The sequence below is a fragment of the Oncorhynchus nerka genome, linkage group LG12 (genome assembly GCF_034236695.1).
Source record: "Oncorhynchus nerka isolate Pitt River linkage group LG12, Oner_Uvic_2.0, whole genome shotgun sequence".
Lineage (NCBI taxonomy): Eukaryota > Metazoa > Chordata > Actinopteri > Salmoniformes > Salmonidae > Oncorhynchus > Oncorhynchus nerka.
The window spans coordinates 60,505,497-60,517,518 of NC_088407.1; positions in this window are offsets into that span (position 1 = coordinate 60,505,497).

The following is a 12,022-nucleotide window of genomic DNA, read 5'->3' on the forward strand; positions in this document are numbered from 1 at the left end:
ATGCTGTGTTGTCATGTGTTGCTGTCTTGCTATGTTGTTGTCTTAGGTCTCTCTTTATGTAGTGTTGTCTCTCTTGTTGTGATGTGTGTTTTGTCCTATATTTATATTGCGTTTATAATTATTTTTTAAATCCCAGCCCCAGTCCCCGCAGGAGGCCTTTTGCCTGTTGGTAGGCCATTATTGTAAATAAGAATTTGTTCTTAATTGACTTGCCTAGTTAAATAAAGGTTAAATATATATATATTTTTTAAATAACTCAGCGGGACATGCTGACATAAAAACAATCTTCCAGCTCTCACTTCTTTACCTTTATCTTTGAGGAATGTCAAAAATATCTCTGGAGTTACCAACTTGCTCGACTGAAGTTAATTTGGGGCAAGTAGTAAGGAGTTAAAACACAACACACAACTCTGCACCATATGTGAGCCACTAACCCATAGGGAGATGCCAACTGTTCTCCTTAATTTGGCATGATGCCTCCCTCTGCATAGATCTCATGATACCGGCAGCAGTAACATCATAGAGACATGGGGTAAGAGGCTGAATTTTCATGCTAATAAACCATTCCCATCATGCCCTTACTACACCATTTTCCCACTTTGAACAGTGGCAGTGGGTACATAAAACATGGAATCATTATTGGAAGAGTCTGAGTCACAGTCATAAATGTTACAATATGTTTATTAAGGTTGTCAGTTAAATGAATGCCTGAGCCAATCATGACCTTCCCCCTGCAAACTGAAGTGCTAAGAGCGTTTGAGGAGAAGGATAACTACAGGTGATGTGAGTTGACAGCTCTGGGTACATGTGACAATTAAAGACTGAATCTGAATCTCTGAGCAGTCACAGCTCTTCATTTATAGAGCACACTGCTGGAAACCTCTCACCTAGCATGTCACAAACTCTCCAATGCCCAAAATAGTCAGCATGAGGGGTATACAAAACACACAGAATGTGGCTCAACATTTTTTGGAAACAGAAAACTTATGCCATATTTGGATTAGTTGGTTTGTCTGGTTTATTGATAAAACTTGTGAGAATATTTTAACATCATGTATTAGTCTTAGCAGACAGAAACCTGGTCAACACAGCCAGAATAATTATGTCTCCTGCATTGTAGTTATGTCATAATAATTCAGATGGCCAGTCTCTACTGGTGAGGCTTGGTCTACTGTTGCTTCAGTTGCCTCTCCCACAGACTGGGTAACCATGGAAACCACAGGTGCCACTGTCATACTATTTTAAGAAACTATTTCATCCCATAAATGAGTGCACAGTTCACCACACAAATTTAGCTGCAGGAGGAAATGTGTTTTGGTGCTGCTCTATTACAGTGACTATGTAACTGATACTAACACCAGGAAAAGTGACCAGTCATTTAGTTTATTGCAAATGATTGGTTTGTACAATTTGTGCAGTAGGTCTATAATCCCAAATCAGATTTACATTAGATGAACAGAATGACTGAGAGGATCAAAACTGTTGACCTCAGTGCCCTGTAGCGATGTGTCTTTTTAATGTCATATGTTGACATTAAACACACTTGGGACTCCCGAGTGACACAGCCGTCTAAGGGCACTGCATCTCAGTGCTAGAGGCGTCACTACAGACACCCTGGTTTGAATCCAGGCTGTATCTTATAGTTTTTACCAAAAAGTTATATTTTGGTTTCATCTGACCATATGACATTCTCCCAAAGAAGAAGTTACAGGTCTGTGAGAGCCAGAAATCTTGCATGTTTGTAGGTGACCAAATACTTATTTTCCACCATAATTTGCAAATAAATTCATTAAAAATCCTACAATGTGATTTTCTGGATTTTCTTTTCTCATTTTGTCTGTCATAGTTGAAGTGTACCTATGATGAAAATTACAGGCCTCTCTCATCTTTTTAAGTGGGAGAACTTGCACAATTGGTGGCTGACTAAATACTTTTTTGCCACACTGTACATATGAGATCAGTAATGCAAGATATTTAAGAATTATTAAGTGAATAAGATACCGTAGAATAGTATAGAAAACAGTATATACATATGAGTAATGCAAGATATGTAAACATTATCAAGTGACTAAGATACAGGAGAATAGGATAGAATACAGTGTATATATATGACTAATGCGAGATATGTAAACATTATTAAAGTGACTAGTGATTCCTAGTCTATGACTATAGGCAGCAGCCTCTAATGTGGTAGTGACGGCTGTTTAACAGTCTGATGGCCTTGAGATAGAAGCTGTTTTTCAGTCTCTCGGTCCAAACTTTGATGCACCTGTACTGACCTCGTCTTCTGTATGATAGCGGGGTGAACAGACAGCGGATTGGGTGGTTAATGTCCTTGATGATCTTTTTGGCCTTCCTGTGACATCGGGTGCTGTAGGTGTCTGGAGGGCAGGTAGTTTGCCCCCGCTAATGCACTGGGCAGACCGCACCACCCTCTGGAGAGTATTGCGGTTGCGGGCGGTACAGTTGCTATACCATGTGGTGATACAGCCCAACAGGATGCTTTCAATTGTGCATCTGTAAAAAAAAATGTGAGGGTTTTAGGTGACAAGCCACATTTCTTTAGCCTCCTGAGATTGTAGAGACTGTTGTGCCTTCTTTCTCACACTGTCTGTGTGGGTGGTCCATTTCTGTTTGTCAGTGATGTGTACGCCAAGGAACTTGAAGCTATTGAAGAGATCGAGACATGGTCTAACATGTTGCGGGTAAAGCTGAACCCACAAAAGACTCAATGTGTCCTCTTACAAGAAGCACCATCAAAAAAACAAAGAAACCCATAGAACTCAAGCTTTACGGTGAAATAATAAAAGTAGAAAAATAAGCAAAATTCCTTGGAATCACCTTTCAGAAGAACATGCACTGGACTACACATATAGCGAACATAGAGAGAGGGGGATGAGAAGGAATCAAACACTTAAAAACACTGTGCAGAAGAAAATACGGAGCCTCACCCTCAGACAGTGTTGAAAGTCTATATCAGCTCTATATCATCCAATCTCTGTTTGAATACGCCCTACCAGCCTGGATAACAGCTTCACTACAGCAGATGAATCGGCTACAGATAATCCAAAACACAGCAATAAAAATGGCCTACAAACTACCAAGATATATCAGTAATCATTACAGCCACAGCATATCTGGACTCACATCAATCAACAATATACAGTCAAACATTGGTCAGAAGTTCATCGATAGGGCCATCCATAATCTATCATTGAAGGAAGCTCTGGGAGAGGCCAAATGGACCACAAACACATGTCCATAATGTTGAAACTGACCTAACATATCCCCCTATCCACAACATAAACATGCAAGACTGTCTTTAATCACACATCATTGATTATTTTTTATAAAAGTAACAAAAAAATAATACAACTGAAAGAACAAACAAAAATACAAATATAAAAAGAGAGGATGAGTTTGTGTGCGCGCATGTATGTGTGTATGTGTGTGTATATATATGTGGATACATCCCCCCCCCTCCCAGCAGGCTGACCACAGGCCCTGGACCTTTGCCTTTAAAAAAAATGTATTTAACCTTAATTTAACTAGGCAAGTCAGTTAAGAACAAATTCTCATTTACAATGACGGCCTACACCGGCCAAACCCTAACCCAGACGACGCTGGGCCAATAGTGCTCCGCCCTATGGGACTCCCAATCACGGCCGGATGTGATACAGCCTGGAATCGATCCAGGTTCTGTAGTGAAGCCTCTAGCACTGAGATGCAGTGCCTTAGACCGCTGTGCCACTCTGGAGCCTTTTAATGGCCAGAACTGGTCTTTGATAAATTAGTGGAAATTTACCTTTTAGGGAATAGTACCTGTAATTCACTACAGAAATTGGGACAGAAATGCCCATGTACTAAACAGGCTAAGAAGAAGACCTACTCTCAGAAGAAGGCATCAGACTTCAAAGAGCTAGTGTACCCTGAACGGTACACTTAAACTCACCTTCTTCAAGGAATGAAAGAGAAGACATATAGAGCACAGCCTCAAGCAACTCAAGCAAGGAGCCAACAGAGATGAGCAACAAGCATAAGGACACCAACTCAGGACCAAAGGAGCAACCTGAAGGAGGAACCACCCAAACCGACCAGAAAGGACACAGCCTTTGTTCTCCTCCATGTGGCCTAACAGACTTTGATCACAGACTGAGTATAAAGTCATTCAATGTTCAGGATCGCCAGGTCTGCACTTCTTGTCTTTCATTCTATTTCCTATTTAATTTCCATTTTCATTATGTTTGTTAATATTTTGATGAGCAATTAAATGTTGATTATATAAATGTTTGTCTTGTTATTCTGGTAAAGAATGCCATTTGATTCTCAAAATAATTCATACCTTCAGATAAGTTAATAATTACTATTGGTTTAATCTTATTACAAAAAGATCCCTCATAAGTCAGGTCTTCTTAGAGATAATTTTGTCCAATAACTGTTCTGGTGCCCCGTTAATAACTTCATAGTAATAAGTGTACACACTACCCTACAGTCCTATGGTGAGAGGTCTTGCCATAATGATACATAAATGTACTCTGGTACTACAGCAGTTTTTATTACCGGTGACAGGGTGCAAACTGCAGGGTCAATAGGGAGATTTTTTTTGAACTGTTCTTACATTTGTGAGGCCACAGTATAATAGGATTTCAATCTGCAGAAGTCAATGTCAAGGGGGAAATAGGGCGCCATTATGCAGTAAGTGAGAGATTTAAAAAAGAGCTGATTAAATCTGTAGCCGAGCCATCACTCAAGTTAATGAGCACTAAAATGAACACTTAAAATAAATATGTATTCGGCGAATAAAATATGCATACTTTCACCAGTTCATGTGTTACTGGACTGGACTTGACTGAAATGTCTTATATCTTTACAGATTAGCTGGGACTCCAAAGTTATTTACATTTTTAAACCCCGATCAGCCTAATGAAATTATTCCCTAGTGCAGGATTTCTCAAAATCAGTCCGCGGGACCCCAAGGGGTGCACGTTTCAAATAATAAACTAATGATCATGCGTTGATCATTTGAATGAGCTGTGTAGTGTTAGGAAAAAACAAAAGGTGCACCTCTTAGGGTCCCGAGGACAGAGTTTGGTAAACGCTGCCCTAGTGTTTCTGGTTACAGGTATTCATTTCACTTCTCTCTACTGAAATGAAAATCCATTCCATTTGTGATTGGGCAGTGATGTATTGCCTCTACCTTATGGCACCCTTTTCCCTTTATGGTGACCTACTTTTGACCAGGGACCTTGACCAGTGCCATATAGAACCTAAGGGTTCTTTGGCTCTCCCCATAGGAGAACCCTTTTTGGTTCCAGGTAGAACCTTTTTGGATTCCATGTAGAACCCCTTCCACAGAGGGTTCTAGATGGAACCCAAAATAGTTCTACCTGGATCCAAAAAGGGTCAACTTTTTTCTGAGTGTACATAAGGAATAGGGTGCCATTTGGGCTGCACAACAATGAAATTAAGTGGTGAGCTCATTAAAACACTCGCACAGGCAGACAACAGACAGTAGCTCTGCTCGTGTGGAAGATAAACAATCAATAGTGATGCTTTGCCAACTCAACCGTTAAACTCCAGAAAACAGAATGCCAAATGACCAGTCTCTTCTATAGAAGTGGTGTAAATTGGGGCTTGCAAAAACAATCACATTTGTATCTTATTTCTACCAAACTTTCAGCACACGTCTTCCAACATATGATAGGTAGACATTATGTATTTGGTATTTTATTAGGATCCCAGTAGCTGCTACAAAAACAGCAGAGAGGCGTTGTGCCGTGAGGTGTTGCTTTATCTATTTTTTTAAACCAGGTCTGCTGTTCTTTTGAGCAATATGAGATGAAACGGAGTTCCATGCAATAATGTCCCTATATAATACTATACGCTTCCTTAAATTTGTTCTGGATTTGGGGACTGTGAAAAAAACCTATGGTGGCATGTCTGGTGGGTTAAGTGTGTGTGTCAGAGCTGTGTGTAAGTTGACTATGCAAACAATTTGGGATTTTAAAAACATGAATGTTTCTTATAAAAAGAAGAAGTGATGCAGTCAGTCTCTCCTCAATCTTAGCCAAGAGAGACTGACATTTATATCAGCCCTCTGACTACAATGAAGATCAAGACATGCCACTCTGTTCTGGAACAGCTGCAGCTAAACTAGGTCTTTCCTTGCAGCACTCGACTGAACAATAATCAAGATAAGACAAAACTACAGCCTGCAGGACTTGCTTTTTGGAGTGTGGTGTCAACAAATCAGAGCATCTCTTTATGGACAGACCTTTCCCCATCTTTACAACCATTGAACCTATATCTATATGACAGTTTACAATCTAAGGTAACACCAAGTAATTTAGTCTCCTCAACTTGTTCAACAGCCACAACATTCATTACCAGATTCAGCAGAGGTTCTAGAACTTAGAGAATGATTTGTAGCCCAGGGTCCAAAAATGTGAAGCCAGACATCCTTTCCCACCTGTACAGTTCCGCTGCCACACCCTCTGAATCTGATACCATCCTGCCTGCCTAGAAGGCCAGCATCCTGGTGTCGCCTCTTCAATGTTAACGTTGAGACTGGTGTTTTGCGGGTAATATTTAATGAAGCTTCCAGTTGAGGACTTGTGAGGCGCCTGTTTCTCAAACTAGACACTCTAATGTACTTGTCCTCTTGCTCAGTTGTGCATCGGGGCCTCCCACTCCTCTTTCTATTCTGACTAGAGACAGTTTGCGCTGTTCTATGAAGGGAGTAGTACACAGCATTGTACAAGATCTTCAGTTTCTTGGCAATTTCCAACATGAAATAGCCTTCATTTCTCAGAAGAAGAATAGACTGACAAGTTTCAGAAGAAAGTTATTTGTTTCTGGCCATTTTGAGCCTGTAATCGAACCCACAAATGCTGATGCTCCAGATACTCAACTAGTCTAAATAAGGCCAGTTTTATTGCTTCTTTAATCAGAACAACATTTTTCAGCTGTGCTAACATAATTGCAAAAGGGTTTTCTAATAATCATAGTAGTCTTTTAAAATGATGCACTTGGATTAGCTAACACAACGTGCCATTGGAACACAGGAGTGATGGTTGCTGATAATGGGCCTCTGTACGCCTATGTAGATATTCCATAAATAAATCAGCCTTTTCCAGTTACAATAGTCATTTACAACATTAACAATGTCTACACTGTCTTTCTGATCAATTTGATGTTATTTTAATGGGCAAAAAAATGTGCTTATCTTTCAAAAACAAGGACATTTCTAAGTGACCCCAAACTTATGAACGGTAGTGTATTTATACAATTTTGTCGACAGACACTAAAATTATTTAGAGAAAGGGTTCATAATATAGGGATCAATGAAAGAAAGCCAACTAAATACTGTACATGCATATTCATCTCAGTTTCAGCACCAGGTAGTAGATGTAAAAATACTCTGATCTTGTAGACTGTTTGGGCACATTCTTGGGTTAGGAAAGTATGTATGATTCATAAAAAACACTAAATATATTGATGAATAAAAAATACAGTGGTTTGATTCATTCTAAAAGTTGTCATATTCAAGTTCAATCCATGAAATATTGGAATGTGAAGAGGAACCGGGATTCATCAGACCAGGCAATGTTTTTCCACTCCTCAATTGTCTAGTGTTGGTGATCGCGTGTCCACTGGAGCTGCTTCTTCTTGTATTTAATTGATAGAAGTAGAACCTGGTGTGGTTGTCTGCTGCATTATTCCATCCGTGGCAAGGACCGACGGGTTGTGCATTCCGAGATGCAGTTCTGCACATCGTGCACCACTGTTGTAATGCGCCGTTATTTGCCTGTTTGTGGCCCGCCTGTTAGCTTGCACGATTCTTGCCCTTCTGTTTTCGCACACAGAACTGCTGCTGACTGGATGTTTTTTGCTTGTCTAGAGCATGAATAGCCCAGTAGGTCGGCCCTTTCTGAGATCCTGGAACCGGCATGTCTAGCACCGACGATCATTTTCGTGAACAGGGTGGTGTACCTTATAAACTGGCAGATGAGTGTATAGCCATAAAACATTCATTTATAGGCAAACATTCCTTGGCTAATGAATTATGCATAGAAATAATGTATTATTCAGTCTGCCAGAAGGAATACAGCGCTAACATGTTGTCAAGCATCATCCCTGTTCAGACCATGTAGACGCTTCCAGTAATCAGTCTCTTGAGAACTGATACATGCACTGATACCTAACATTTTGCCAAATTACATTGATGTTTTCCCCTATTATGTTGGTCTTAGAGAGTCTCTGAAGCATTCAGCTGGCTATCTCCATTAAAGATTCTCCATCCAAGACTGTATATATACGTATTTTACACCCAGAAGACGGTAACCCTTGTATTATACCGACCGTAGTGTGAATGTCATTCTATTCTGAGTGTTTGCTGTCTGGAGACAGATGAGCATCTGACATGAGTTGTAATTTACAGGACCAGCCTGTTCAATTGGATGAGCAGTTAAGAATGTCATTCCTCTGTCTCCAGCTTTAACCAGGAACCCCAGGTAGCCTAGTAAAAAATCTGTCATTCTGCCCCTGAGCAAGGCAGTTAACCCACTGCTCCCCGGGCGTTGAAGACGTGGATGTTCATTATGGCAGCCACATGGACACATTTCAGTTGAATGCATTCAGTTGTACAACTGATTAGGTATCCCCCTTTCTCTGTGATTAGATCTCTCTCTGGGGGTCAATTTGATGCATATGAGGCCATCGATTTTCAAAAAAGCCTCAGGAAATAAACACAGGTCCTGTTTAGTGGTTGGCTGGGAGACGGAGCTGGTATTGACCCAGTTGATGGTCATGTGACAGGAAGCATGTTTTTTGCTGTGAACAATTATGGAGGGAATGGAGCATCTCCATGGAAACTGGGTAAACCTTCGATGGCCCGTTTTAGGTTTCTGGGACTAGTGGATCGTATCATGGGGCATGGAGAATGAGCAATATTGAGTAGTTGGTGAACCTTAATTGGTGAACCCCTCTTTATTAGTCACAGCACAATCTACAGTGGCAGTCTTGATCTAAAACAGCTGGTCAAGTAATGGCACTCTCTGCATGTCCTCCTGCAGGAGAGAGAGCAATATTCTCCAGTATAAGGCAACAGAGTAGAAGACACGGTGGAGGAACAGGAGGCAGCTAAGCATATTGATCAATAAAGGAGAGAAAAACAGACAAATGAAATGTTTCCACAATTGACTTTGCATTAGCTTCATAAATGTAAAGTTATTTGAAACTGTTTTCAAGTCAAAGCTGCTGATAAGAGTAAAGAATCTCAGGGCCAGGCCTGGAGCCACATCTGCAGAATTCACAAATGCATTAGACTGCCAAAAATAAACTGCAATCACTTTAAAGGCTCTTTATTAAGTGCTAAAACTGCAAGAGACTGGGGTACTATCTAACTAAACCTACAGCAAAGACTGAGCACTTTCCCTTTCAGCTGAAAAGGCTGTTTTCTCGTGGTTTACAACTTCACAGAAACCTATGGTGACTAAATTAAATTTCAGCAACTGTTGTGTGTGAAAAACCCAGCGGCGTTTCAGTTCTTTCTCTTGCCCATTCACCCTCTGAATGGCACACATACACAATACAAGGCTTAAAAATCCTTCTTTAACCTGCCTCCTCCCCTTCATATACACTGATTGAAGTGAATTTAACAAGTGACATCAATAAGGGATCATAGCTGGATTTACCTGGCCAGTCTATGTCATGGAAAGAGCAGGTGTTCTTTATGTTTTGTATACTCAGTGTATAGTATAGTAGGAAGATGGCACCAGGTCATGAATTCTGCTCCCGTCACATTAACACACAGTTTTACCAATCTCTACTCCCAGAGTCGAAAAATATTATCTTGAACATTTAGGAACTTGATCACCAAAAAGCCCTCTCTTTAATTTGTTTTTACTAGTAGCATAGCTTAACTACCAGCAGTGCTTATACTCTGAAAAACATGATGTGTCTTGGACTCAGTTCCCAGGAGAGTGAGTGGGTTAGAGGGTGTCTGAACAATATGCCCTAGACCCAGCACCAAGGTGGACAGGGACTGATGCAGACCCCACAGGCAGAGAGAGAGGGATGTGGTGGGCAGGTAGGCAGGTGAACACAGTGACAGCAGAGAACCAGATAGTTGACATGATTCAAACAGACAGGGTGATGAGTCACCCTTGCAGAGAGTTTCTCTATGTGCCTGATCCAGAGCGCCCCCCCCCCCCCCCCAAACGCTTACTTATTTATGACCCATCCCAGCTATTCTACGGCCACCAGTAATCCTTTCTGACGACAAGCCAGCCTTTTCAATGTACCTGGGCTCTTGTGCACCAATCTGATTAGAGAAAGCCATAACCCATTGGACCTCAAATAATACTCCACACTAAATTCAGCTTTCCCTAATCTTAAATGAATTCTATACAAGCTAACTGTGACCCTCTTTCAAAAGGTCAACCTTTTATACTAAAAATGTTTTCCAGTGCAATAAGTTTAGTCCATTGTCCAGTGTGTGACAAATATATTTTGAGAGCCATCTCACACAGAATTACGCATGACAATATGTTGCATCCATAAGTAATGTCTGCAAGCTTTTATATATGCAAGCTGGACCCATGACATATCAGGAAGAGCAGCTCTGACAAGGCTAAGCACCTTCAATTCCCCATTTTATTGAGGCTGATGAGTATGTGTGTGAATAAAACCAAGATCCAGTTGGCAGCGAAGGGGACATAGTTGGTCCCGTCTGTCTGTCTGACTCACCAGACCCAGTCAGGAGAATACACACTGTGGAAATATTCTATCAGGATTTAGTTTGGAGCACCCAGATGTTAAACCTGGACTGAGAGAGTGCACAGCCCTGTCAAACACCTGGCTTTAGTTGCTTTCATTAACATATTCACATACTCCAATAAGTGTTTTATTAGATGGAATAAAATGCTATAGTTACAAGTCAGATAGATAGATAGATTAATGATAATTAGTTTATGATTAATGATGAAGTGACAACATTTTACCTGAATTGGTGTTATTGTTATTCATATTTCCCAAGAGGTTTCCAGTGCATTGCTGGCAAGACATTAGCTACTGCAGTTGGAGGAATTTATCATGCTGATGATCCATAGGCCCTACAATTTTCATGCCGTAAAGCTCTGCCGTCTAAATAAATTCTCACTGGCACACCTTTAATTAAACTATTCAACTCTCACTACAGAGGATATAATTAATATCTGGCCATCCTATTCTCCAGGGCAGGACTTATACTGTACAACGGCATTATTACATTTACTGGACTAATAATTCCGCAAAGTCCATAAAAACCTAAATGAAGAGTGTTTCCTCGATGAACTCAGATTAGTTTCAGGCTGAGGATTTATTCCTTGATGCATACTTAGCGGTTTTTAGTCTGGACTCATCTTTCAATATGGATGTGCTTCAGGTACTGTATGAGAGGAGCTAGTGAACAGTCCTCCTCTCTGAAATCCAGGATAACAAACTTCAACATTCCTCCTCACATCTGAGTGCTTTCAACTTGCAGGACACTTAATAGATTTGTGTGGGGGATAATTATATTGCCAAAGGCCTCTGCTTCTCTGCACCCCATACATTATATCCCGTTTATACAACAGGTTGGTCTAATCCTGGATGCTGATTTGTTAAAACCGCATTTCAACCGGTGTCTATTCCATAAGTTACTTCCGGCTAAATCTATGCCGTTAAAATGCCTATTTACTCTGTTCCATCTCACTGCGCAATCCACTGTCTCATCAGCCCAGCCTGGCAATTTATAAATTTTGAACTCCACTAAAAAAAGCATCTATACATTATCTTCCATTTCTTTTAGACTAGCATTTGGTTTCAACAGTTGACATTTGTATAAACCTTGCTGTCTGTCTCTCCTACATTTGCAACATTGTTTCAATATTTAAATTCAATCTCCAGCTGTCTCATAGTATTGAACGTGTTGGGAGTCAGGATGAGACAGACAGGCATAAAGCTTTTCTCAGCCAGTCGAAATCATGAATCAGCTGCCATA